Source organism: Chiloscyllium punctatum, chromosome 20, assembly GCF_047496795.1.
Source record: "Chiloscyllium punctatum isolate Juve2018m chromosome 20, sChiPun1.3, whole genome shotgun sequence".
Classification (NCBI taxonomy): Eukaryota; Metazoa; Chordata; class Chondrichthyes; order Orectolobiformes; family Hemiscylliidae; genus Chiloscyllium; species Chiloscyllium punctatum.
In genome coordinates this window covers 68,670,226-68,695,842 of record NC_092758.1, presented here as the reverse complement: position 1 = coordinate 68,695,842, position 25,617 = coordinate 68,670,226, and the positions used below count along the sequence as shown (strand labels likewise).

The following is a 25,617-nucleotide window of genomic DNA, read 5'->3' as shown; positions in this document are numbered from 1 at the left end:
TCTGGCCAGCCCATCCTAGATCCCATGAAACTCTACTTTCCATACTTGACTGCTATAAAGTACCTTATCAAATACCTTACAAAATTCCATGTAGACAATATTCACTGACCTTCCCTCATTAATCATTGTCATCTCCTTGAAAAACTCAATCAAATTCTGCAAACAAACCTATGCTGCTTATTATTAACAAGTCTATTCGCTTCCAAATGTGAATAAATGATCTCTCATTATGTTCTCCAACAGCTTCCACACCATTGATGTCAAACTCCTTGACCTATAATTACCTGGCTTATCTCTGGTCATTCTCTAGTCTTCTGAAACCTCACTTGAGGCCAAAGAGGATACAAAGTTAACACTTGAGTAATTTCCTTGCTTGCTTTCCACAGTATCCTGGAAAAGATTGCATCTGGCCCTGGAGATTTGTCTACCTGAATGCATTTCAAGGCACCCAACACTTCCGCCTTCATTACGTTGATCTGCTCGAGAGTAGTCACACACCTTTCCCTAAGCTCAACATGCCTCACATCCTGTCTTCAGTGAATACTGATGTGCTCATTAAAGATCCTGCCCATTTGTTCTGGCTTCACATACAACCTCCCTCCTTTAGCTTTGAGTGAACCTACTCTGTCATAGCTATCCTCTTCTTCCAAATAGATGTACAAAATGTCTTGGGATTTCCCTTAACCCTGCTGTGCAAGGGTATGCCATAACCCCTTTTAGCCCTCCTACCTTTGAGCTCCTTCCTACATTATTTATATTCTTCAAGGACTTTGTTTTTAGTTGTCCAGAATCATAGAATCCTTACAGTGCAAAAGCAGGTCATTCAGCCCAGAGTCAGCACCGACTTTCCGAAGAGTATCCCACCCAGACTCACTCCTCTACCCTATCCGCAAACCGTGCATTTCCTATGGTTAATCCACTGAGCCTACCCATCCCTGAAGACTACGGGCTATTTAGCATAACCAATTCACCAAACCTGCACATATTCAGACTGTGGGAGCAGCTGGGGGAAACCCATGCAGACACAAAGGGAGAATGTGTAAACTCCACTCAGACAATTGCCTGAGCCTGAAATTGAACCTGGGTCTCTGGTGCTGCAAAGCAGCAGTACTAACCACGGACCCCTTTTGCTTCCTTTTTTTTTGATTAAGCCGGTAATTCCCTGTTATCCAAACTTTCCAAATCCTGCCATTCCTGTCCTTCATTTTCACTGGAACATGTATGCCCTGCACTCTAATCAACTGGTCTTTACACGATTTCCACATGTCAGATGTGGATTTACCCTCATACAGCCATTCCCAATCCACATTCTCCAAGTTTTGCCTAATTCAGTTATAGTCGAGAGTGTGTTGACGGAAAAGGCAGCATCTGAGGAGCAGGAAAATTGACGTCTCTCGCTCCTCGAATGCTGCTTGATCTGCTGTGCTTTTCCAGCACCACACTCTTGATTCTGATCTCCAGCACCTGCAGTCCTCACTTTCTCCTACTTCCACTATAGTTAGCTTTCCCCAAATTTAACACCTTAATCTGAGGTACACTTTTGTATTTGATGGCGTACAGAATTATGGTTGCAATTCCTAAAATACTTCCCCACTGAAACTCTGACCACTTGACTGTGCTCATCTCCCAATATCAGGTGCAGTATGGCCCCCTCTCTCGTTGGACTATCTACATACTGTTTCAAAAAACCCTCCTAGACACACTGAATAAATTGCTTCCCATCCAAAACTATTGCAGAAAATACAGACGCATCGGATTGAGGGCGATTTAGCGACTTGGATCAAACATTGGCTATCTGTAAGAAGACAGTGGGTGGTGGTTGGTAGAAAATGCTCATCCTGGAATTCAGTTACTAGTGGTGTACCACAAGGATCTGTTTTGGGACCATTGCTGTTTGTCATTTTTATAAATGACCTGGATGAGGGCGCAGAAGGATGGGTTAGTAAATATGTGGATAACACTAAGATCAGTGGAGTGGTAGACAGTGTGGAAGGATGTTGCAGGTTACAGACGGACATAGATAAGCTGCAGAGCTGAGCTGAGAGTTTAATGCTGAAAAGTCTGATGATTCATTTGGAAAGGAGTAACAGGAATACAGCGCACTGGGCTAATGGTAAGAGTCTTGATAGTGCGGATGAGCAGAGAGATCTCGGTGTCAACGAGAAAGTTGCCACAGGTTGATAGGATTGTTAAGAAGGCATACGATGTGTGAGCTTTTATTGGTAGAGGGATTGAGTTTCGGAGCCATGACATCGTGTTGCAACTGTACAAAACTCTGGTCAGGCTGCATTTGGAGCATTATGTACAGTTCTGGCAGCTACATGATAGGAAGTATGTGGAAGCATTGGATAGGGTGCAGAGGAGATTTACTAGGATGTTGCCTGGTATGGAGGGAAGGTCTTATGAGGAAAGGCTGAGGGACTTGAGACTGTTTTTAGAGAGAAAGTTAAGAGGCGACTTAATGGAGAAGTACAAGATGATCAGAGGATTAGATAGGGTGGGCAGTGAGAGCCTTTTTCCTTGGATGTTGATGGCTAGCACGAGGGGATATGGCTTTAAATTGAGGGGTATAGGACAGATGTCAGAGGTACTTTCTTTATTCAGAGTAGTAATGCCCTGCCTGCAACTTGCCAACTTTCAGGGCATTTAAATGGTCATTGGATAAACATATGTAGGTTAGATGGGCTTCAGATTGGATTCACAGGTTGGCGCAACATTGAAGGCTGAAGGGCCAGTTTGATGCTGTTATGTTCTATGTTCATACAAACCTCCACACTAAGGGAGTCCCAGTCAATAAAGGGAAAGTGAAAAATCAGAAAATTTGTTGCATCTCTTTTTGGCAGCTGAGAAGTCTATAGTATAATCCCATCATTGCGATTGAATCCTTCCTTCCTATTCCTGCCTTTAGTTCTGATGAAAGATCTTTAACGTGAAACATTACTTTCACTGATGCCACTGATTTATTTCTTATTTCAGGTTTCCAGCATTTGCAGTAACCTCTGCAAACACTCTTGATGCTGATTGCTGCTGAACATAAAAATACAAGGCTGAAAGACAGATTATTCCATGTCTGGAGTTGCAGTGCAGAAAGGAGGCCTTCAAATTTCAGCAGCACCCCAATATTGACTCTGAAGATTGCACTTGTACAAGGGGGCATATGAATAGGACCAAGTACCTTGCTGGACATTTTGCTGGTGCTGTTGGGGAGGCCATAAATTAACTTGGTAAGGTGAAAACTAGAAAAGAAAACCTGGTTGCATGGAATACATGGAGAGGAAGATAGCTTGGAGACAGTAAAGGCTGCAGTTGATGGAAGTCAGAGTCAACAGATGTGGAGCTAGGAAAACAGCAGATCAGACAGCAGCTGAGGAGTAGGAAAGTCAACGTTTCTGGCTGAAATCCTTCATTAGTACTGGGGAGGGGGTGTGGAACCCAGAACTAAATAGAGGGACAGGTTGGGGCTGGAGAAAAGGAAGGTAGGATGGTGATAGGGGGATACGGATAAGGAGTTATTGTGATTGGTCAGTGGGAAAGGTGGAATGGATAGGTGAGTAGGAAGATGAACAGGTGAGTTCAGATCAATGTGAAAGAATAAAATATATTGGAAGCCAGCATGAAGGATACAGTAGCTTGACATTTAAATTTAGTATTGTTAATAGCTAATAAGCAAATAAAAAACTACAGCTGAAACAAGCAGACATCTTTTGGCCTAGATCCATGGGAAAGCTGATTGCCTGGGAAAGAACAGGCAGTCTCAATGAACTGCACCAATATTCACTTCCTACCAGTCAGGCCTGTTATTGCAATTTTGTACTTACAGCTTTGCTGAATAATCATGCAGAGATTTTTCCATGTTTATATTATAAAAAGACTGCATTTTGAATTGCTTGTTGGAGTTGTTACCTATAATGTGAATAAGTACTCTTCCCTTGCATGCAAAAAAAAAAGATTGGCTTGGACAAAGGAATCATTCGTTGGAGTCTTGTTTTAGACAATGAAAGACTTCAACAGTTTATTTAGAGGTCGCACTGAGGTCGCTTGCTTTTTATGGAGAAACAACAGAGGGGAGCACCACCATCCTCCAAGACGGAATCCTCAGCCAGCCAGTGGCAACCCTAGAATACTAAGTAGGTTCCATCCTTGGATAGTGTGGCATTGCCATCTGTCTGCATCTTCACTGTGATCATTTCTGTGCTTCATTTACTATCCACCCTCGATTGACCGGGTCTGGTGGGACTTTGCTCCGAACACAAACCAGGTATGGTTAAAAATAATAAAGAGTTGGTTTAAATTCATCTAGTTTCACAGATTGGTCGCTAATATGATGTGCACATGTTCAGCCGGGTCAGCAGCGAATTCACATACTGAGCCACTCTGAGTACTGTGTCGCGGCAAGACCAATACTGAGCCACTGTTAATTGTTTTGTCTGGGTTATTTGTTGTTTGTTAATTTAAAATTTGTTTTGGAGGAATGTTAAGAACTCAGACTGTAGGGCGCAAACAACACAGTCTGAGAATTGGTTGGATTTACTAAAACATAGGATTTATGTTAATATTATCTAATTACATGTTTGATGTTTTTGTGAGTTTTTGGACAACTAAATTGGTGGAACCCAACAAGAGAAGTTGGGAACTGCACGTAGTTAAATTGATTGAATCAAGACCTTAGACCTAGGTTACTCAAAATGAGTTGGTCGTGTCCAACACACTTCTCAGACACCCAGACTGAGCCTGACTTAAGAGCCCAGGTGGGTCCATGTTATGGCCAGGAGAAATGGCCGGACAGACCACTGGAGTGAACAAGGGAACTAAGAGACTGAGGAAATTTTAAATTACTCAAACAAATTAATGACGTAATTAAAAAGTGGGATGGGTGCTAGAACTAACAAAACTCCATCAAAAGGTACCCCAACCCATTTTATGTTACAGAATTGTGGGCTATCGACCATTTAGAAGATTGGGTAAAGTGGACTAAAGCCATTTCCATCTGGTGGCTCCTTTAACTTAGAAAGAATATCCTGTCTAGAGGAGTGCCTCCTACATAAAGATAAAGTAAAAGAGGTAAGAAGGTACATTGGCCAATTTTTGGAGATTGGTAAAGGGAAGCCACAAGAAGAGACTAAGGTACTGAAGCAAGTCATTTTGGGAAGAAAAAGAAGCTGAAAGTAGAAAAAAAAACTATGGTTAGACCTTCCAAAGGATGTAAGCCAAGTGCCTATCCCCTCACGCAGAATGATGGGGAAGCTTCAGACCAAGAGTTAGAATATTATTATTCCCCGCCACTGCCATATCAGGCCCTGAACAAGACCCAAGGGGTGGGCAACAACACGATGCCTGCACGAGCCATCCTGCTTCAAATACTAGGTTAAAGACAGATCTTAGAAAACATCAACAAGATGATATAAAAACTGGTTATAAGATCCTGTCGCAGGGAATATAAAGAGTCTCAGGGTCAGGGTCAGGGTAGCAGCAGACCCAGTGCAATACAAATGGATGCAACAATGACACTCACCAACACTGAGTCTGGTAGGTTTCCAAGGTGATATTTCCCTAATCCTTGGGGAGGACAGCCAGTGTTGGTTCATGACACTGGACCCTGTCAAATCTCAGAACGATTATTGACAATCTCCCTGAAGCTGCCATTCAATTCAAAATAGCTATTAATGAATTACATACCATAGTCCTTTGCTATTAACCTCGCATAAATGGATATGGAAACCCTCCTTAAGATTGGCTCAAAGGCAAATTAGAAAGCATTAGAAGATAAATATAAAGGATTTAAAGAACACAGTGACTGTCCTAACCCTAGACCCATAACCCGTACCCAAAATAATGATTTCTGGGAATCGGGTTTTGCATGAAGCCCTTTCCAAGAAAGCTAATCAGGCAAAGATAATGAAAACTACATAAAAGAAAGATGAGAATGTTGAGAAAATTGAGAAAATTATGGATCAATACTCCGGAATGAATAAGGACCAATACCAGGCAGCAATGGTGACTGCCTCGGCAAACAGGCTTAGATCAGAATTAAGAGACCCACTGAAATTAGTCAGTCAGTCTTGGCTGGCACTTAACCTCCCTGATCGTGGCTCTATTCTAAAGGATCTGCAAGATAGACACAGGGAAAATAAAGGAAAGTCATCTATACTAATCGAACAAGCGTTAAAACCAGTTATAACGTTTCAGCAACCTGCCCATTACTCTCAGAGTCAGCAGCAGTCCTGGCAGCAAGTTAAGGGGCATGAATGAGGTGGAAGGAGAGGTTATGGTAGGTGGAATAGAGGTAGAGGAAGCCAGGGAGGATACGTTAATATCACAGGAGACTGACAGGACATTATCCTAATACTTGCCTTACGTGTAGCAGCCCCAGCTAAATTGGCATCCTCAGCAGTTATAGTTGTAATCATGTTAACACCCAGCAAGCCCAGGCTCACACCAGACCTCAGACCAATTTCACAGTCCAAAGTCCAGGGGGATACCAAAACTCTGGCTACTCTGGCCAGCACAGTCGCACCCAGTTGCCTCCCTTGTCCAGCTGACCATTACGAGAACCAGTGCGATACAAGAGCCCATAATAATTCTTCACTTAGACAACAAACACATTTGTTTTCAGTGAACACTGGAGCAAATTACACACTCTTGACTAAGAAACAAGCTAAAGAGATCCCTCACTCTACCTCCCATGTTACAGTCTCAAGGCGTACAGGCATCCTGCAGACTATATCATTTTCCGAGCCTCTGCATTTACTACTCACGGATTTGATAATTGCCATCCATTCCTCCTATCTGACAAGTCCCCTTTGAGCCTATGCAGGAGAGATTTGTGCAAAATGAACACCGCCATTATATGCTCAGAAAATGAATTAAGGTCCACATCCGGGAGGAGAAATATGGCACGTTTCTACTTCAGTCAAAGCCAGCCCCGGTCTTCTATGCATGGTTCAGCTATTCCGCTTACCTTGGCAGTACCCTTGCAGATACTAATGAGTCTGTTCTGAAAGCAGACCCTCTCTACCTCGACTCCTTACAATTGGCACTTTAAACTCCATTGCAGCACCTTCTATCACAAGGAAGGCAAGTATATGGGGAACACAAGTCTTTCTTTCAGCTGCAGGATAGTGAGCCCTGGGACAAAGCATATGAAGGAACTGGGGGTGGAAATGAAGTGGATAATGGATAAAGGGAAGCCTGTTTGCTATGTGGCAGAACAGTGGCTGCATCAGTCCTCTTCCTCCATCAGGAAGCAGAGGAACTCCTAATCCAAGTCCCACCTCACATTTGGTCCAGCCACCAATGAAGTCATGAAAATGTTGACCTCCCAGCCTTACAAAGTCACTCTCAACCCAGCGGTGCCACTCCCACAAAATGGGCAGCACTGGTGCCTCACAGTGCCAGAGACCTGGGTTCAATTCCTGCCTCAGGCAACTGTCTGTGTGGAGTTTGCACATTCTCCCCGTGTCTGTGTGGGCTTCCTCTGGGTGCTCCAGTTTCCTCCCACATTCCAAAAACGTGCAGGTTAGGTGAATTGGCTATGCTAAATTGCCCGTAGTGTTAGGTGAAGGGATAAATGTAGGGGAATGGGTTTGAGTGGGTTGCTCTTCGGAGGGTCGGTATGGACTTGTTGGGTCAAAGGGCTTGTTTCCACACTGTAAGTAATCTAATCTAAACAAAATCCCTAATATCTTCTTTCTCAGGCTGCAGAACAAGGAATTTATCAAGTCCCTACCAGAAGTCCCTGCAATACACCTATCCTGCCAGTTCAGAAGCCAGATAGTGACAAATGGCATTTTGTTCACGACCTCTGGGCAGTGAATGAATTGGTCTTTTCCACCTATCCAGTGGTCCGAAATCCAACTACCATTCTCTCACGAATATTCCAGCAGGTTCCCTCTATTACACAGTGTTGGGCTTTGGCTCAATCTACCAGCTTACTTTCCTCTATGTGTGAGCCGAGTCCTGCGTGTTCTTTCAATGAAGCAATAGGAGAAGATAGTCGGTCTCAAACTCTTAGTTTATTTTAACAGTAAGTGGATGAAGTATACAAAGCTCTGGGTCTAGGACTTCCCGTCCCTGACAAACAGCAAAGTGTGTCAGTTCACGAAGTCCGACGTATTCCTGTCCTTGACCCAGTCTTTTATACAGTACAGAACGTCATGCAATCACTGAGGTGGGACTGTCTTCTGATTGGCTGTTGATCTGACTCCACTCTCCACCCCCTCGTGTTCCCAGACATCCAACCCCATGTGACCTCCTTCTGCCCGCGAAACAGAGCACCACGTGACCTCCTCTTGCGCGCAAAACAGATAATCATCAAAAGCTTCTGAATGCCGTGTGGACTAAGCCATATATTTACAACAGTCATTAATTTGTGTTCGACCTTTCTCTATCCCAATACACCCGGACTCACAGGTTCTTTTTATTTTCACCTGCCAAGGAACCCAATACACTTGGACAAGCATCCCACAGGGTTGAACTGAAATTACCTACTTTTTCTCCCAGAGTTTGAAGAAACGTCTGGAAGATGTAACTTTTCAAGCAAGCTCTACTTTGATACAGTAAGTGGATAACTTGACCTGCTTTTGGTATCCCCTAGTAAGCAAGTTTGTAAAACTGACTCTACTATCCCCAGCTAAGAAAGGCCACAAAGATTTGAAAGCTAAGCTGAAATTTGTATCCGAAAGAGTCCACTATTTGGGACATAAACTATATCGGGTTACCAGACAGCTATCAATGGATAGATTCAAGGCTATCTGCTCAGCCCAACTGCCTGTCACTAAACGAGAGACAAAACATTTCTTAGGCATGTCTAGATATTGTTTACAATGGATTGCTAATTATGCTGAGCTGGTCTGCCCGCTCCTGGACATTTCCATGCCCTTGCAGCCTGATACCCTGATCTGGAATGAGGAAGCCAAAGAAGCTTTTCAAATCCCTCAAGCAGTGCCTTGTTTCAGCTCCAGTGCTAGGATTTCCTGACTATGCAAAGCCCTTTAACGTATTTGCCCAATCTCTCCTTACACAGATTCATGGAGATGGTCAATGCCTTTGATTGGATCCAGTTGCTAGGGGCTTAGCTGTTTGCCTGCCACCTCCTATCCCATCCAACAGGCTCAAGCTATCACTCTGAACCCATTGTATGTTTCCACTCTGTTGAGATCTTAATAACTAAATGTGTCACTCCACACCTGACCTCAGCTTGCACCATTAAGTATGAAGTGGAATTACTTTCTAATCCAAACTTGACCATCAAATGCTGCTCAACCTTAAATTTGGCAATATTTCTACCAACTCCTGAAGATGGCATCCCTCATTGCTATAAACAGTTACCCAACCAGTCTCAAAACCTTGGGTTAATCTGAACGAAAGCCACTCGGAAACACTATTTTGTTGATGGTTCTGCCTTAAAAAAATGACAATGGACACTGCTGTGCAGGCTATGCTGTCACCACAGACTACGCTGTCACCACAGACTACTAGGACAAACAGAGTTGTTATCTCTGGTTTGTTACCTGAGCCACGTGAAAGCGAGGCGAGGAATAGAGAGAGGTATCAGCTGAACACGTGGCTGCAAGGATAGTGCCGGAGGGAGAGTTTCAGGTTCTTGGATAATTGGGGCTCATTCTGGGGAAGGTGGGACTTGAACAGGACAGTCTTCACTTGAACCAGAGGGGTACTAATATCCTGGGTAGGAAATTTGCTGGTGCTATTTGGGTGGGTTTAAATCAGCTCAGCATGGGGATGGGAACCGGAAGTGTAGTTGCAGTGCACAGGAGGATGAGAGTAGGGAGGACAGGGACAGGATTTCAGGGTCACAGGAATGTGCTGGCAGACAGCAAACTGGTTTGAAGTGTGTCTACTTCAACACCAGAAGTATCCGAAATAAGGTAAGTGAGCTTGCAGCATGGATAGGTACCTGGGACTTTGATGTTGTGGCCATTTTGGACACATGGATAGAGCAGGGTCAGGAATGGATGTTGCAGGATCCAGGGTTTAGATTTTTCATTAAGAACAGGCAAGGCGGTAAAAGAGGGAGAGGCATGGATCCTGTTAGTCAAGGATAGTATAACAGTGGCTGAGAGAAGTTTTGAGGAGGTCTCGTCTACTGAGGTAGTGTGGGCTGAGGTTAGAAGCAGGAGAGGAGAGGTCACACTGCTTGGAGTTTTTTATACACCTCCACAGAGTTCCAGGAAGGTGGAAGAGATGATTAGCAAAATTATTCTGGGTAGGAGTGAAAGGAACAGGGTGGTCATTATGGGGGACTTTTCCTTCCCCACCATTGACTGGAATTGCTATAACTTTAGTACATTGGATTGATCAGTTTTTGTCCAATTAGTACAGGAGGGTTTCCTGACACAGTATTTTGAAGGGCCGACACTTGGTGCTTCTGGGGCTAATATGGCCACCCACAACTGTAACGATCTCACATGCGGACCTACCATGTTGGACAACGCTACCAGAGGGGCGCTCAAGCTCATCACCCAGAACCTGAACCAACTCAGACTTTTCTCCATGCAAAATTGCTATGCACTGGATTACCTCCTCACCCGCCAGTGTGGTGTTTGCCCTATAATAAAATGCCTGGACAATGTCACTGCTAATGTCACTCATTATGTCTACAAGACAGTTGAACAATTAGGGTCTATAAAGGAGGACAAGGAATGGGCCAGATTGGGGTACTGTGGGCTGGCAGGTAGAAGGACTGGTTAGTTAACATGGCTATTTGTGTAGGAGTAATTATAATATAAATCTTCCTGGGAATAGCTGATCTGAAATGCACCTTACAGTGAATGATAGATTTCATGCAGGGAATATTTCCAACAGGACGGGCTTTGGTGACCTGATACCCAGCTGTTGAGGATTTAAATGACAACAGCATGAGGTTGGCTCCTATGCCTTTGGTTATCATGTAAAGATAAAAGGAGGGAATGAGAATGTATATAGGGATAATCAGGCAGAGAAAGGTTTAATCTCTGAATTTTGTGAATCAAGAGGTTCAACTGAGTGCAGGTATTGCAAGAGTTAAGTTCTGCGTTTTGTGAAATAAGAGGTTTAGCTGAGCATGACACAGACCAGGTAAGAACTTACAGCTAACAATGGGGTCCTGGAGGTAAGAACAAGGTGGAAAAGCAAAGCAGTTATTGTGTAGGGCCATTTAACAATATTGAAAGCATTCAGTATGCAAGGTCAGCTAACAAGGGGAAAAGTAGTTAAGAACATCCATTGTACAACAGTAAACCGCTTGGCCTCTGCCATCGATACTCGTTGATTGTAACGGTCACCTAATTAATATGTATGTTGCCTTATCTAGATGCTACTCCCTGTGAAATGACTATATAATTAATTGAGAAGCTGTTGTTCAAGAGAAGACCGTGAACTCGTACATCTGTGCAATGGGCGATCATTCTTCTCTCTCTCTCCCTCCAGGGCCTGGAATAAAAGAAGATAAAACAACTGTGTCTCTGTGCATTTTGCTTCGACTGAAGGGGGAAACAGGATGACACAAGGAAGTCATGGTCTCTGTGGAATGCAGATAGGAGTGGGGAGGGAACCTGGTGGTGGGGTCTGTTTGGTGGTGGTAGAACTGGCGGAGGATGATGTGTTGTATCTGGAAGTTGGTGGGGTGGAAGGTGAGGACCGGGGGTTCTATCCTTGGTGTGACTGGAGGGGTGGGGTGCAAGGGTGGAGATGCGTGAAGTGGAGATGGTCAACCACGTGGAAAGGGAAATTGCTGTCCTTGAAGAAGCAGGCCATCTGGGATGTTCTATCGTGGAATTGGTTCTCCTGGGAGCAGATGCATTGGAGGCAGAGGAATTGGGAGTAAGGGATAGTGTTTTGACAGAAGACAGGTTGGGGGGGCGGCGGGGGGGGGGGAAGGTGTAGTCCAGGTAGCTGTGGGAGTTGGTGGGTTTGAAGTAGATGTCAGTATTGAGTTGATTGCTGGAAATGGAGATGTAGGGATCCAGGAAAAGGGAGGTAGATGTCTGAGTTGGTCCAGATAAATTTGAAGTCAAGGTGGAAGGTGTTGGTGAAGTTGATGAACTGTTCAACCTCCTCGTGAGAGCATGAGGCGGTACTGATACAGTCATCCATGTAGCCAAGGAAAAGGTGGGGAATGGTGCCAGTGTAACTGTGGAAGATGGACCGTTCCACGTACCCAACGAGGAGGCAGGTTTAGCTGGGGCCTATGCGGGTGCCCAAGGCTTCCCCTTTGGTCTGGAGGAAGTGGGAAGATTTGAAGGAAAGCTTGTTGAGGGGGAAGACCAATTCAGCCAATCAAATGAGTGTGTCAGTGGAAGGGTACTGGTTGGGTTGGTGGAAGAGGAAGAAATGGAGGGCTAGGAGGTTTTCATCATGGCGGATGGATTTGTACAGGGATTGGATGTTCATGGTGAAGATGAGGCATGGAGGGGGGGGCAGGCAAACGAATGTCATGGAGGAGTTGGAGAGTGTGGGTGGTGCCTCGAACATATGTGGAGAGATCCTGGACCAAAGGGGACAGGACGGTGTCAAGGTATGCAGAGATAGGTTTGGTGGGGCAGGAGCAGGTTTTTGAATTTTGGGTAGGAGGTAGAATTGGACAGAGGTTATCTAACCTCTTCAGGCTCAACAAACAAAAATGCTGAATATGTTGGCAACCTCTTGTGTGCTATTCAATGCCCTCAGCAGGTCATGATGATTAAGTGTCAGGCACATACAGATAAGCAGGATGCGGCTGTGCTGGGCAATAACAGAGTTGCTAGAGTGGCTCGCTGTGCCGCCTTGTTTGATACTGGTTTGCCGGTCTCGACGGTTGCTTTAAGAGGTTCTAAAACCACTGATTTACCACCCATAATTGATGACGTGTTGGCTTTTCATTCTCAGACTAGTGCTGAGGTGGTGTTAGCCAGGGCACAATAAGAAATCGGAGGGGCTTGGCTTCATCACAGCTGCTGTGTGGTGGCACCTGAAGCTCTGCTCCCATGGATTGACCAGTGTTCACTTGTTCACACATATAGGCAAAGATGAGACGACAGACTACATTTTGAAAACATGGTATGCAGTAGGAATTTCAGCATTACAAAACAAATTAGTGAACGGTGCATTCCTGCTAAACTATGAATCTGGAAAAAAAAAACAGAAAACATGCAGATTGCCTCTTACCCAAATCCTACAAGGTCTTTTGAATATTTGCAAATGGATTGTATCAAACTACCCCCAGCGATGGGATTTAAGTACGTACTTGTAAATATTAATGTATTCTCTAAATGGGTCAAAGCTTTTCCCTGAAGGAAGAGTAAGGCAACTACAATTTCTAAGCATTTGTTGAAAGAAATTGTACCACAGTTTGGTATACCCGTGCAGCTATCAAGTGACAATGGGTCACACTTTGCAGGAATCGTTGTTAAAGAAACTTTTAAAGCTTTGCGGATCAACTAGCATTTTCACTGTAGCTACTATCCACAGTCGGCTGGACTAGTAGAAAAATATAACAGAATGCTGAAAAAATAAGTTTGCAAAACTGTGAGAGGAAACTGGCCTAAAGTCGACTGAAGTTCTACCTTTAGCCCGAATGACTATGCTATCTGCTACCAACAGGATGGCAGGACTGTCACCAACGTATGATTGCCATGGGCCACCCACTACGATCATCTTTCGTTGCACCTTTCACTGTTAAGATTAGATTAGATTAGATTACTTAGTGTGGAAACAGGCCCTTCGGCCCAACAAGTCCTAACCGCCCCACCGAAGTGTAACCCACCCATACCCCTACATCTACATCTACCCCTTACCTAACACTACGGGCAATTTAGCATGGGCAATTCACCTGACCTGCACATCTTTGGACTGTGGGAGGAAACCAGAGCACCCGGAAGAAACCCACGCAGACACAGGGAGAACGTGCAAACTCCACACAGTCAGTCGCCTGAGTCGGGAATTGAACCCGGGTCTCTGGTGCTGTGAGGCAGCAGTGCTAAACAAATGAACATCCATAAAATGAAGAAAAGTATCTTAAGTTATTGTATGCCACCAAAGAATTGACCTCTAAGCTTCCATTTCTTTCCAGGTAAAGAAAGCTCAAGTTAGCCCAGCTGGAAGAGAGTGCCATAATTTGAAACCAGGAGAAATTGGGGATGTGAAAGTGTTCAAGAGAAAGAACAGCCTCCAGCCAAGGTTCAAAGGGTCATTCCAGAACCTGCCAACCACCAACACTGCTGTAAAAGATCGACCCACATGGATCCACGTCTCTCACTTCACGAGAGCTCCTGATGGGGAATCTCCAACCTTATCAGCAACTTGAAATGGAGAGGATGACTAATGTTTTGAAATGACTTACACTGGGCTAATATGGACTAGCCCACACCTCAGCACTTTTCTGCATTTGAGGCTTTGAGGTTGGATCAACCTAGCTGCTGGGTGTGTAGTATGGGCTTGACGCACTTCAGTGGAGAAATCTCCCTCAAACACATTCCTTTTAACACACCTGAAGTGGCAGAATAGGTCACTTGCCAGAACAAGTTCCTGCTGACTGGGGTTCACATTGCTGCCACATCTTCCGCAGAGACAGAGTTATATTGGGTAGCCGTGATATAGAGGCGCAGGGGTTCGACTGGGGTGGACAATGTTAAAAATCACATAACACAAGGTCATAGTCCAACAGGTTTATTCAAAGTACAAGATTTCAGAGTGCAGCAGAATCATAGGACACAAAGTTTATAGCAAAACATCATAGTGTCATACAACTGATGCGGTATATTGAACAAACCTTGATTGCCACTAAGTATTTCATATTTTAGAATGGGTTGCAGGTTTTGATTCATTGATATGTAAATCCCAGAACTTCTTTCAAGTTACATTCCCAAAGGTTTTTATTAAAAAAAAGGTGAGATCTCAGCAGAGACAATGTATTAAAAGAGTGAGGTTAGATTCTGTATGTATTCCAATCTTGAGTCAGACTGGTACTATTTCAAAAGTAGGAATTTATAAAAAGTTACATGGATTGACTGCCTATAGATTGAATATCCATCTGCAAATCCAATTCTGCAAATGCAAATTTAGCCTGTAGACCGGTGTGTGTGCAAGCATGTGAGAGAGTGGGAAGGTATGCGACAGAGTGTGTGAGCGAGTGTGGGCGTGTGAGAGAGTGAGTGAGTGAGTGGGGCAGCGTGAGAGAGGAGAGAGAGGAGAGAGAGGCAGCGTGAGAGAGAGAGTGGGGCAGCGTGAGAGGGGAGAGAGAGGCAGCGGGGCAGCGTGAGAGGGGAGAGAGAGGCAGCGGGGCAGCGTGAGAGAGAGAGTGGAGCAACATGAGAGAGAGAGAGAGAGAGAGAGAGAGAGAGAGAAAGAGTGGGAATGTGAGCATGTGAGGGAGTGGGACGGTGTGAGAGAGTGTGCGGCAGTGATAGAGAGCGTGCGGCGATGTGAGAGGGGAAGTGAGTGTGTGTGAGAGAGTAGGAAAGTTTGGGAAGAGAGTGAGTGTATGAACAAGAGTGAGTGTGAGACAGACTGTGGGACAGTGTGAGAGAGACAGAGTGTGTGAAAGTGACTGAGAAAGTGCGTGAGAGCGATTCTGCGTGCATGAGCACGAGTATGGAGACGTGCGAGTGCGAGACAGGGAAGGAGTGCAAGAGACCGAGTGGGAAAGTGTGAACAACAGTGAGTGCGAGTGGGAAAGTGTGATCCGGAGAGAGTGGGAGAGTGCAAGAGAGGGAGTGCGTGAGCAAGAGTGCGTGAGCGAGAGTGCGCGAGCATGAGAGTGAGTGGAGGTGGGAAAGTGTGTGAGCGAGAGTGAATTTGTCTGAGCAAGAGCAAAGGTGAGAGCAAGGGTGGGAAAGTGAGAGAGAGAGAGACAGAGAGAGAGAGACAGAGAGAGAGAGACAGAGAGAGAGAGACAGAGAGAGAGAGACAGAGAGAGACACAGAGAGAGAGACAGAGAGAGAGAGAGAGAGAGAGAGAGAGACAGAGAGAGAGACAGAGAGAGGGTGGGAAAGTGAGAGTGAGAGTGCGGAAGTGAGAGAGAGAGTGAATGAGAGAGCAAGAGTGAGTGTGTGAGCAAGAGTGGGAAAATATAAGGGGGGGGGGGAGAGAGAGTGTGTGAGCGAGAGAGCGTGAGAAACAGAGTGGGAAAGTGAGTGAGTGTGTGAGCGAGAGTGAGAGTGTGTGTAAGAGTGGGACAGTGTGTGAGCGAGAGCGGGAAAGGTGAGAGAGAGAGAGAGAGAGAGAGAGAGAGAATGCGCATGAGCGGATAAGTGCAACAGAGAGTGACGATGAGAGAGAGTATGGGAGAGCGTGTGAGCGAGGGTGGGCAAGTGTGAGCAAGCCAGAGCGAGGGGGAAGCGTGACAGCGAGTGGGGAAGCATGAGAGCATGGGAAAACATGGGAAAGTGTGAGCACGAGAGAGAGAGAGAGAGAGAGAGAGAGAGAGAGAGAGAAAGAGAGAGAGAGATGGGGGGGGGGGGAAAGAGAGGGAAAGCGTGAGAGAGTGGGAAAGCATGAGAGCGAGACTGAGTGCGTGAGAGCGAGAGTGGAAAAGTGAGAGTGAGTGAGTAAGTGAGTGTGAGAAAGAGAGAGAGAGAGAGAGATAGCGAGAGTGGGAAAGTGTGGGAGAAAATGGGAAAGGGTGAGAGAGAGTGAGTATGAGAGAGATTAGGAAAGTGCATGAGCGAAAGTGAGTGCGTGAGCGAGAATGGGAAAGAGAGGGAGATGTGTGAGTGCAAGAGTCAGTGTGAGTGTGCGAGAGTGGGAAAGTGTATGAGTGACATTCAGTGCATGAGAGAGGGCGAGTGCGTGAGAGAAGGCAGGAAAGTGTGAGCGAGAGTGGAAGAGTGTGTGAGCGAGAGTGTGTGCGTGCATAAGCGAGGCCGGGAAAGGGTGCGTAAGAGCGGGAAAGTGCAAGAATGAGAGCGGGAAAATGTGAGTGTGTGTGTGAGCCAGAGTGAGTGAGTGAGTGAATGAAAGTGAGAAAGTGAGCGAGCGAGCAAGAAAGTGAGCGAGTAAGTGCGTGTGTGAGAGAGAGAGTGGGAAAGTGCGAGAGCAAGTGAGAGTGTGGGAAATTGCGGTAGCGAGATGGAGTGCGTGAGTGAGAGTGCATGAGCGAACGAGACCAGGAAAGTGCAAGAGTGTGTGTGAGCGAGAGTGTGTGTGTGAGCGCGAGAGTGGAAAAGTGGGAGAGAGAGAGAGAGTACGTGAGCGAGAGCGGGAAAATGTGACACAGAGAGAGAGAGAGAGAATGAGAGAGAGAGAGAGAGAATGAGAGAGAGAGAGAGAGAGAGAGAGACAGTGTGAGAGAGAGAGTTCATGAGAGAGAGCATGGCAAAGCATGTGAGACAGTGGCAAAGCGTGCGAGAGGGAGAGAGAGAGTTTGTCTGAGAGAGAGAATGGAAAAGGGTGAGAGAGAGAATATGTGCAAGAGAGTGGGAAAGTAAGAGGGAGAGTGGGACAGTGAGAGCGCGAGAGTGGGAAAGCGAGAGAGAGAGAGAGAGTGAGTGAGTGTGAGAGAGAGTGTGCACGTGTGAGAGAGTGTGCGAGAGACAGAGTGTGCGAGAGAGTGAGAGTGTGTATGTAAGAGAGTGCGAGAGCAAATGAGTGTGTGTGCGTGAGAGTGTGAGTGTGTGCGAGACAGAGTGGCAAAAGTGTGAGAGAACGAGTTCATAGAACATTTCAGTGCAGTACAGGCCCTTCGGCCCTCGATGTTGCACTGACCTGTCATACCAATCTAAGCCCATCTAACCTACACTATTCCATGTGCATCCATATGCTTGTCCAATGACTACTTAAATGCACTTAAAGTTGACGAATCTACTACCGTTGCAGACAAAGCATTCCATAAACTTACTACTCTGAGTAAAGAAACTACCTCTGACATATGTCCTATATCTATCACCCGTCAAATTAAAGCTATGCCCCCTCGTGCTCGCCGTCACCATTCTTGGAAAAAGGCTCTCCCTGTCCACCCTATACAACCCTCTGATTATCTTATATGTCTCTATCAAGCCACCTCTCAACCTTCTTCTCTCTAACAAAAACAGCCTCAAGTCCCTCAGCCTTTCCTTGTAAGGCCTTCCCTCCATACCAGGCAACATCCTAGTAAATCTCCTCTGCACTCTTTCCAAAGCTTCCATATCCTTTTTATAACGCGGTGACCAGAACTGTACACAATACTCCCAAGTGCAGCCGCACCAGAGTTTTGTACAGCTGTAGCATGACCTCATGGTTCTGGAACTCAATCCCTCTATTAATAAAAGCTAAAACACTGTATATGCCTTCTTAACAACCCTGTCAACCTGGGTGACAACTTTCAAGGATCTGTGTACCTGGACACCGAGAGATCTCTGCTCATCTACACTACCAAGAATCTTACCATTAGCCCATTAGCTCAGCAAGCCCAGTACTTTGCATTCCGGTTACTCCAACCAAAGTGAATCACCTCACACTTGTTCGCATTAAACTCCATTTGCCACCTCTCAGCCCAGCTCTGCAGCTTATCTATGTCTCTCTGTGACCTACAACATCCTTTGTCACAACTCCACCGACCTTAGTCTGCAAATTTACGAACCCACCCTTCGACACCCTCATCCAGGTCGTTTATAAAAATGACAATTAGCAGTGGACCCAACACCGATCCTTGCGGTATATCACTGGTAACTGGACTCCAGGATGAACATTTCCCATCAACCACTACCCTCTGTCTTCTTTCAGCAAGCCAATTACTGATCCAAATTGCTATATCTCCCACAATTCTGGATTAGAGTGGTGCTGGAAAAGCACAGCAGTTCAGGCAGCAACCGAAGAGCAGGAAAAGCAAAAGCCCTTCATCAGGATCTCTTATAACCTTTTCTAACCCTTTACCAACAACTGAAGTAAGGTTCACTGGTCTATAATTACCAGGATTGTCTCTACTCCCCTTCTTGGACAGGAGAACCACATTTGCTATCCTCCAGTCTTCTGCCACTATTCGTGTAGACAATGACTATTTAAAGATCAATGCCAAATGCTCGTCAATCTCCTCCCTGGCTTCCAAGAGGATCCTACGATAAATCCCATCCAGGCCAGAGGACTTATCTATTTTCTCACACTGCAGAATTTCTAATACCTCTTCCTTGTGAACCTCAATCGCACCTAGTCTAGTAGCCTGTATCTCAGCAATCTCCTCGACAACATTGTCGTTTTCTAGAGTGAATACTGTCGAAAAATATTCATTTAGTGCTTCCCCTATCTCCTCTGACTCCACACACACCTTCCCACTACTATCCTTGATTGGCCCTAATCTTACTCTTGTCATTCTTTTATTCCTTAAACACCTATAGAAAGCCTTAGTGTTTACCCTACGCCAACAACTTCTCATGTCTTCTCCTGGCTCTTTTGAGCTCTCTCTTTAGGTCTTTCCTAGCTATCTTGGAATTCTCAAGCGCCCCAACTGAGCCTTCACATCTCATCCCAACATAAGCCTTCTTCTTCCTCTTGACCAGAGATTCTACTTCTAAACTACGGCTCCCACACTCTACAGCTTCCTCCCTGCCTGAGAGGTATACACAGTAGCTTTTTCTTAAATAAGCTCCACATTTCTATGTGCCTATCCCCTGCAGTTCCCTTCCCCATCCTATGCTTCCTAAATCTTGCCTAATCGCATCGTAATTGCCTTTCCCCCAGCTGTAACCCTTGCCCAGTGGTATACACCTATTCCTTTCTATCACTAAAGGTAAACATAACAGAATTGTGATCGCTATCACCAAAGTGCTCACCTACTTCCAAGTCTAACACCTGCTCATTACCCAGTACCAAATCTAATGTGGCTTCACCCCTTGTTGGCCTGTCTGTATACTGTGTCAGGAAGCCCTCCTGCACACACTGGACAAAAAATGACCCATCTATAGTACTCGTACTATAGTGTTCCCGGTCAATATTTGGAAAGTTGAAATCCCCCATGACAGCTACCCTGTCTCTCTCACTCCTATCGAGAATCATCTTTGCTATCCTTTCTTCTACATCTCTGGAACTATTCGGAGGCCTATAGAAAACTCCCAACAGGGTGACCTCTCCTTTCCTGTTTCTAACTTCAGCCCATACTATCTCAGTTGACGAGTCCCCAAACATCCTTTCTGCAACTGTAATGTGGTCCTTGACCAACAATGCCACACCTCCCCCTCTTTTACCATCTTCTCTGTTCTTACTGAAACATCTAAATCCTGGAACTTGCAACAACCATTCCTGACCCTGTTCTAACCATGTCTCCGAAATGGCCACAGCATCGAAGCCCCAGGCTGTAAGTTCACCCACCTTATTCCAGATGCTCCTGGTGTTAAAGTAGACACACTTCAAACCAACGTCTTGCTTGTCGGTGCCATCTTACATCCCTGAAACATGATTTTGGATCTCCCTACTCTCAATGTTGTCTATATTCGAACTACAATTTTGGTTCCCATCCCCCTGCTGGATTAGTTTAAACCCACCCCAATAGCCTTAGTGAATATCCCCCCCCCCCCCCCCCCCCCCAGGATATTGGTACCCCTCTGGTTCAGGTGAAGACCATCCTGCTTGTAGAGGTCCCACCTACCTCAGAAAGAGCCCCAATTATCCAAGAATCCAAAACCCTCCGTCCAGCACCATCCCTGTAGCCACGTGTTCAATTCCTCTCTCTCCCTATTCCTTGCCTCACTAGCACGTGGCACGGGCAACAAACCAGAGACAACAACTCTGTTCATCCTAGCTCTAAGCTTCCATCCTAGCTCCCTGAATTTCTGTCTTAAATCCCCATCTCTCTTCCTACCTATGTTGTTGCTGCTCCCCCTCCCCCTTAAGGATCCCATAAACACGATCAGAGACATCCATGAACCCTGGCACCTGGGAGGCAACACACCAACCGTGAATCTCTCTCATCCCCATAGAACCTCCTATCTGTCTCCCTAACTATGGAGTCCTCAATGACTACTGCTCTGCTCCTCTTCCCCTTTCCCTTCTGAGCAGCAGAGACAGACTCTAGGCCAGAGCCCTGTGTCCCACTGCTTTCCCCTGGTAAGTCGTCCCCCCCAACAGTATCCAAAACGGAATACTTATTGTTGAGGGGAATTGCCACAGGGGATCACTGCACTGCCTGCCGGTTCCCTTTCTGTCCCCTGACTGTAACCCATTTGTCTTTTTCTTGTACCTTAGGAGTGACTACCTCCCTGTAACTCCTCTCAATAACCCCCTCTGCCTTCTGAATGATCCGAAGTTCATCCAGCTCCAGCTCCAGTTCCTTAATGTGATTTGAGGAGATGGAGTTGGGTGCACTTCCTGCAGATGTAGTCAGCAGGGACACTAGAGGTGACCCTTACCTCCCACATTCTGCAGGAGTTCGTGAGAGACAGTGGGAAAGTGTGCGAGCGAGAGGGAGAGACGGTGTGTGAGCGAGAGGGGGAAACTGCGACAGCGAGAATGGAAAAGTGTGAGCGAGCGAGAGGGTGAGTGAGCGAGAATGGAAAAGTGTGAGCGAGCGAGAGGGTGAGTGAGCGAGAATGGAAAAGTGTGAGCGAGCGAGAGGGTGAGTGAGCGAGAATGGAAAAGTGTGAGCGAGCGAGAGGGTGAGTGAGCGAGAATGGAAAAGTGTGAGCGAGCGAGAGGGTGAGTGAGCGAGAATGGAAAAGTGTGAGCGAGCGAGAGGGTGAGTGAGCGAGAATGGAAAAGTGTGAGCGAGCGAGAGGGTGAGTGAGCGAGAATGGAAAAGTGTGAGCGAGCGAGTGAGCGAGAGGGTGAGCGAGAGAGCGAGCGAGCGAGAGGGTGAGCGAGAGGGTGAGCGAGAGGGTGAGCGAGAGGGTGAGCGAGAGGGTGAGCGAGAGAGGGTGAGCGAGTGAGTGAGCGAGAGGGTGAGTGAGAGAGGGTGAGTGAGAGAGGGTGAGTGAGCGAGCGAGTGGGTGAGCAAGCGAGTGGGTGAGCGAGAGGGTGAGTGAGTGAGCGAGAGAGGGAAAGTAAGAGAACGTGAGAGCAAGGGAGTGAGTGGGAAAGTATGAGTGAGAGTGGGAAAGTGTGAGAGTGACAGCGAAGGAGCAAGAGCGGGAAAGTGTGAGCAAAGAGCAAGAGCGACAGCGAGAGCACGAGAGCTAGATTGGGACAGTGCGAGAGAGTGTGAGAGAGAGTGCGAGTTGAGTGCCTGAGCGAGAGTGAGAGTGTGTGAGCAAGTGAGAGAGTATGACTGTGTGACAGTGAGTGAGCGAGTGTGATAGAGAATGAGTGAGGGAGTGAGAGTGAGTGAGCGAGCAAGTGTGAGCGAGTGAGGGCGAGAGCGAGTGATTGCGTGACAGCGAGTGAGTGTGGAAGTGAGCAAACGAGCGAGTGTGAGAGTGCGAGAGCTAGCGCGGGTGCGAGAGAGTGCATGCAAGAGAGGGTGGGTGCGTGTGTGATGGAGTGTGTGTGTGTGTGTGTGCGCGTGTATAAGAGTGATCGAGCGGGTGAGAAAGTGAGAGAGCAAGTGGGAGAGTGGGAGTATGTGTGTGTGAGAGAGAGAGAGAGAGAGAGAGAGCGTGCGTGAAATCGAGAGTGAGAGCGTGTGTGAGAGAAAGAGCATGTGTGTGAGACATAGAGAGAGACAGAGAGCGAGCAAGAGCATTTGAGAGAGCGTGAGCGTGTGACAGCGTGTCAGTATTATCTTCAATCCCTCTTCCACCATTGGATGTTGAATTATCGTCAGAAACAGGCTATCACAGAAACAGAGCGGTTCTTTGCTGTCCTGTTCCCAATGTATGGAATAACTAAATTAACTAGGGAGTCTATTAGCATTGCCACTGCCATCGAAAAACTGGCTAATGAAACTGCCTTGGTGCTGCAAGATAACAGCTAGGCTATAAGCATATAACTGCTGAATTAGTGGTCATTAGGACGTGGTGCTCCAAAACAGAGTGGTCCTTGACTATGTCTCAGCTGAGAAAAAAAGGCACTTATGCTTCATAGGGTCAGAGTGTTGCATCTACAGCTGTGACTTCTCTAAGAACAGCATTGAACTTGCTGACCACATCGAAGGGAAGCAGATTGAGCTGCATAGAACCCCAGAGGCACCTTGGACACAATTTAGCTGGCTCTATTCCTTGTTAGCTCCACTGTGCAATGGGCACTGAGGGCTCTGCTGTTTGTTATTGTCATCTTAGTTTTAATCTCCTGCTCGAGTATCCTTTGCACCTCCCTCGTCAAACAAGCTATGTCTGGCCCTATGACGGTTGAAAGGTTGTCACTTTGGACCCTCTCTCAAGAAGAACCATCCGTTCTGAGGGAAATGTGCTCCATTCAGACTTTGTTTGTCCTTTCAGAACAAAAAAAGGAGACAATGTGAAAGAATAAAATGTTTTGGAAGCCAGGATGAAGGATAAAGTAGCTTAACATTTAAATTTAATATTGCTAATAGTAAGTAAAAAAGAAACTTCAGCATAAACAAGCAGAAATCTTTTGGCCAGGATCCATGGGAAAGCAGATAGCCTGGGAAAGAACAGGCAGTCCCAATGAACTGCACCAATATTCACTTCCTATCAGTAGGCCTGTTATCACAATTTTGTACTCACTGCTTTGCTGAATAATCATGTAGAGATTTTCCCAAGTTTATGTTATAAAAAGACTATATTTTGAATTACTTGTTGGAGTTGCTACCCATAATGTGCATATGTACTCTCCCATTCCATGTGAGAAAAATAACATTGGTTTAGACAAACGAATCATTGGTCTGAGTCTTATTTTGGATCAACAAAAGACTTCGACATCAGGGAGGCTGGAGGGATTTTAAAGTCAGTGAAGTCAATATTAGAACATAGAACATTACACAGCACAGTACAGGCCCGTCAGCCCTCGATGTTGCATGACAGCAGGTTTGAAAGCATGACAGCGAGTGGGAAAGCGTGAGAGAATGTAACTTTTAAAAAAAAGGTTCTGTGATTTACGTATGAAAGAACTGAAACCATGTTCATTCTAAAAGATGAGAGACTTAACAATGTAGGTCTTTTTCGATATATAATTTCAGTTACATCACACTGTAAACTTTTGCTGAGAATTCTGTGTCTTATGATGTTATACTCCATAACCACCTGAAGAAGCAGCGGTCCAAAAGCTAGTGCTTCCAAATAAATCTGTTGGACTACAACCTGGTGTTGTGATTTTTAACTCTGTTTCTCATAAGTCACTTTTGAGAAATAAAAACAAGGACAACACAACCTTGTTCAAGGAGCTGCATCATCAAAAAGGATATCTCGGATGTCCTGGAGTGGAACATCACGATGGAGGCAGAGGAATTGGGAGTATGGGATGGTATTTTTGCAGGAGGGTAGGTGAAAGGAATTGTTGAAGTAATTGTGGGAGCCAGTGAGTTTGAAACGGATGCCTGTGGTGAGTTGGCTTCTGGAGATGGAGACGAAAAAGCAGATAGCACCAGACTACAAAATTGTAAGTTAATAGGTTTGAGTCTGAGTCAGGGAGAAACAAAAACAAAAACATTCACGTCAGGGTTACATTGCAATCATATGAATACAAAGAGTCCAGTTCATAAAATTGAGAAGGTACAGGTGCAGACTGCCATATGGAATTAGATATTGAGGCGATAGTACAGACCTGACTCTAGAAAGAACAGGACTTGGTGTTAAATATTCCAGGGTGTTCTGGAAAGATAGGAAAGGAAGTAAAGGTGCCGCCCACTTAGATGCCCATATAGATGATTCAACCTGTTCAGCATGTAAGTCTTGAATCCATGTCTCCTGGTCCAGAGAGAGGGATACCATCACAGCAGCACAAAAGCTCCATAGTGGGAAGGAGATAGTGGAACAAATTACAGAGAGATGCAAATATTACAAAATAGTTAAATGGGGGGTTTTCATTATCCTGTTTATAATTCTGGAATAGTGATGCTGTCATACAGTTGTAGAGACGTGCAGCACTGAAACAGATCATTTGGTTCAACTTGTCCATGCCAACCAGATATCCTAACCTAATCCAGTCCCATTTGCCAGCACTTGGCCCATATCCTTCCAAACGCTTCCTATTCATGTACTCATCCACTTGCCTTTTAAATGTTGTAATGTGCCAGCATTCACCACTTCCTCTGGCAGCTCATCCCATGCACACGCCACCCTCTGCGTGAAAAAATAGTCCCTTAGGTTCCTTTTATATCTTGCCCCTCTCACCTATGCCCTCTAAATCTGGACTCCCCCAACCCAGGAAAAAAAGCCTTGTGTCTTTACCCTGACCATGCCCCTCATGATTTTATAAACCAAGGTCACGCTTCAGCCTCGATAATCCAGGGAAAACAGCCTAGCCTATTCAGCCTCTTCCTGTAATCCTAGCAACCTCCTTGTAAAGTTTCACAACATCCTTTCGATAGGAGGGAGACCAGAATTGCACACAATATTCCAAAAGTGGCCGAACCAATGTCCTGTACAGCCACAACATGACCTCCCAACTCCTGTACTAAATGCTCTGTCCAGTAAAGTATAGAATACTAAACACCTTCTTCACTATCCCACTGCCTGTGATTCCACTTTCAAGGAACTGTGAACCTGTAATCCAAAGTCTCCCTGTTCAGCAACAATCCCCAGAACCTTACTATTATGCGTACAAGTTCTGCTCTGATTTGCCTTTTCAAAATGCAGTACTTCACATATATGAGGACAAAGAAGGGCATGCATTCTCAGACATTGT

The 25,617-nt window shown here is 45.7% G+C and overlaps 1 protein-coding gene across 2 annotated transcripts in view; it reads right to left on the bottom strand.

The window, feature by feature from the left end:
• The window catches only part of LOC140492182 (pantothenate kinase 3), a 105,817-nt gene that overhangs the window by 58,074 nt on the left and 22,126 nt on the right, over nucleotides 1-25,617 (bottom strand). The window lies entirely within an intron of this gene.